Genomic DNA, 2,683 nt, shown 5'->3' on the forward strand with positions numbered 1-2,683 from the left:
TAAATAGTTGTTTATTGGCAGCGGGATGGAAAGGACATGGGGCTTGGCATACACAGACCCCACCACGCACCCACTGACGTCACAGGGAGACCAGCGGGCTGGGGAGGAGCAGCCTGGAGCCGGGGACCAGGCGTCTTCTTCCCGAGCGAGGGTGGAGGGGCGGGGCCTGGAGCGTGGATGGGCGGGACCTGGCGCGTGGAGGGGCGGGGCCTGGAGCGTGGAGGGGCGGGGCCTGGAGCATGGAGGGCGGGGCCTGGAGCGTGGAGGGGAGGGGCCTGGAGCATGGAGGGGCGGGGCCGCCTTGGTCGCCTCTGCCTAGTAGCCGTAGTTGGAGACGAAGAGGGACTGGCTGGCTGCGGCCCCGGCCTGGCCGCTCCGGGTGTACTTCCCCTGGCAGGCGAGGCTGTTGGCCTGCGCTCGCTTGATGTACTCCTCCTGGGCAGCCTGCAGGTTCTCCTTCTTCCCACCCCAGGCCTTCAGGGCAGAGGCCTGCAGGGCGCGGCCGTAGGAGAAGGTCAGGGTCCACGGCTTCACCAGGGGGCACTTGTTGATGGCGTTGAGGTTGACGGACGCGTCCTCCTCGCTCTGACCTCCGGATAGGAAGGCGATGCCAGGGACCGCAGGGGGCACCGTGCGGCGCAGCGTGGTCACGGTCGCCATGGCGATCTCCTCGTTGGAATATTTCTGGGCACAGGCCTGGCCTGGGATGACCATGTTGGGCTTCAGCAAGGTGCCTTCCAGGTAGACGTGGTGGTCGCTCAGGGCCTTGAAGACGGCCGCCAGCACCTTCTCAGTCACGTACTGGCAGCGCTTCAGGTTGTGGTCCCCGTCGGGCAGGACCTCGGGCTCCACCACGGGCACGAGGCCGTTCTGCTGGCAGATGCTGGCGTAACGGGCCAGGACGGCGGCGTTCTCCGCGATGGCGAAGGGCGAGGGCGTGTGCTTCCCGACCTTCAGCACGCAGCGCCACTTGGCAAAGTCGGCGCCGTCCTTCTTGCACTGGGCGCAGTACTCCGACAGCCCGTCCAGCCCCTGGGTGGTGGTCTCGCCGCTCGTCCCCGCCAGCGGCACCACGCCCTTGTCCACCTTGATGCCCGCCACGCCGCCCTTGGACCTGATGACTTGGGGGAAGGGGCGCCCGTCGTCCGTCTTCTGATAGAACGTCTCGTGGAAGAGAATGACCCCCCCGATGCAGGGGTTCACCCGGTCGTCGGCCGTCAGCAGCAGCTGGCGGTACAGGCGCCGGTTCTCCTCGGTGTTCTCCACGCCGATGGACTGCAGCCGCTTGGCGATGTTCCCCGTGGACTCATCGGCGGCCAGGATGCCCTTGCCCGGGGCCACGATGCGCTGGGCGATGTCCGACAGCTCCTTCTTTTGCTCCGAGGTCAGCTCCGTGGGCTGGCTGGGCATGGTGCCGCGGCTCGGGGCGCAGGGCGGCGGGGGCGGCGGGGGCGGCGGGGGCGGCGGGGGAAGTGGGCGGCGGGGGCGGCGCGGGCGGCGGGGGCGGCGGGCGGGGCGCGAACGCGGCGCTCAGGCGTCACTACCGCCCGGGTTCCGCAGCGCATTCCACAGGGAACGCGGCCTCTGGAGCTCCCGAGGGGGCCGCGCGGGGCGGAGGGGCCACGTCATGTCATCTTAAACGTTTTACTAGTAGTCACCTTGGGAAGAAAAAACAAAACGAAAATGAAATCAACTTAACACATTTTACATGGCCAAATATACCCCAAATGGGCCTACTGGCCGCTTGACAGAACAGCGCGGATCTACGCATTTTCTTTCCCCGTCTGTGTCTTTGGTCCCTGCTGCTCCTCGACAGTTAATCCCACTCCCTTAAACCCCTGCCCCGCCCTGGAGTGGAGTCGGGGTGGGCCGGGTTGCGGGCCCCGCGGCTGCCCCGCCTCAGTCTCTCACACGCTCCCCGCGCGCCCCGCATTTCCCCAGCGCTGGAGCCCGCGGGCCTCCCGCCTCCCGCTGCTCCGTTCCGCAAGCCGGCTGCGGGAGCCCCCCCTTCTCGGACGCCCAGGTCCTTCCTCTGTGCGCCCCTCCGTCCGTGCGCCCCTCCGTCCGTGCGCCCCTCCGTCCGTGCGCCCCTCCGTCCGTGCGCCCCTCCGTCTGTGCGTCCCTCTGTCGCGCCCTGCGGCTGTCAGTGGCTGTCTCCGCGCCCTTGTGTGGGGTGTGTGGGGTGGCTCTCCATCTAGTTTGGCTCCTCTTTCTTCGTTTCATCTGCATGACTTTCTCCTGTCTTTTCCCACCGCTGGCTCTCTTCTCGTCTCTCTCCCTAGTGTGCCGTCTTTAAGTCTTGGTGCAAGAAATAAAAAATACGGGCTCTGAGCCCTGTCCCCTCGTAGAGATGTTATGAGGAGCACAGGTAAGCATGTCTGAAACCACCGCGAAATTCAAAGTGTTAGACAAATGCAAGAAAAGTTACTAAAGTCTCTTTTTTTTTTCAGTCTTCATCAGGGGATATTTTTTCCATTGCTTTTCAGGGAAAGTGGAAGAGAGAGCGAGCGAGAGGAACATTGATGCGAGAGAGACACACCTACCCGGCCCAGAGGAGCCTGCAACCAAAGTACGGGGCTGAACTGAACCCGGGACCGCTGAGGGCCGACACTCCAACCACTGCGCCAAACCAGCCAGAGCAGGTTATCAGATTCTAAAAGAGATAAAGCTGCCACAAAAGTAA

General features: G+C 64.7%; 1 pseudogene across 1 annotated transcript; it reads right to left on the reverse strand.

Moving 5' to 3' along the window:
• Nucleotides 1-315: 315 nt before the first annotated feature.
• LOC308548495 (fructose-bisphosphate aldolase A pseudogene) lies at nt 316-1,458 on the reverse strand (annotated as a pseudogene). The gene has a single exon. The product of its transcript is annotated as a fructose-bisphosphate aldolase A pseudogene (transcript).
• Nucleotides 1,459-2,683: the final 1,225 nt, after the last annotated feature.

The sequence above is a fragment of the Miniopterus schreibersii genome, assembly GCF_964146895.1.
Source record: "Miniopterus schreibersii genome assembly, chromosome: 1".
NCBI lineage: Eukaryota > Metazoa > Chordata > Mammalia > Chiroptera > Miniopteridae > Miniopterus > Miniopterus schreibersii.